Below are 643 nucleotides of genomic sequence, written 5' to 3' on the forward strand. Positions count from 1 at the left end.
GCAATGTTTTCATCAAAAACCTTCATTTCTTTTCCACTAATTGAAAAAAAAACACCGAAACATCCTGGATGACATGAGGGTGAGGAAATGATCCTGAACTTTTATTTTGAAAGTGAACTACTCCTTTAAGGATTGCTTCAGTCAAAGATGACAATTTTGATCCAAAAGTGACCAAGAGTGCATTAAATTTCTGTATTTTTATCAGTTTGTGTGTTTACTTGGAATTAAACTCATGATCTTTGTGTTGCTTACAAATATAAATTAAGTTACAACATGAATAAAATTGGATTGTATTTATATTTATTTACATCCGTGTTTCACAAGCAAAATGTCCAGACCGCTTCATACAGTTAACAAGAGAATTCTTTAGAAAAATCATAAAAATTATTTTAGACCAATATGTGTGTGTGAGTGTGTGTGTGTGTGTGTGTGTGTGTAAAATGCCACCTATGCATTTGTGCAATATCTGTCATATTCTCTTTTTATGTTCATATACTGTAATTAACCGTGTCTGTATGTTTATAGTTTTAAATTGTCATTTTATATAAACTCAACATTCTTCTGAAAGCACTTACTGAATGTATCTTCATCATCATATTCATCGTCTGAAGTATTTTAATCAATGAAATCCTGTCAGTTATGT

This window comes from Triplophysa dalaica, chromosome 4 (genome assembly GCF_015846415.1).
Source record: "Triplophysa dalaica isolate WHDGS20190420 chromosome 4, ASM1584641v1, whole genome shotgun sequence".
Classification (NCBI taxonomy): Eukaryota; Metazoa; Chordata; class Actinopteri; order Cypriniformes; family Nemacheilidae; genus Triplophysa; species Triplophysa dalaica.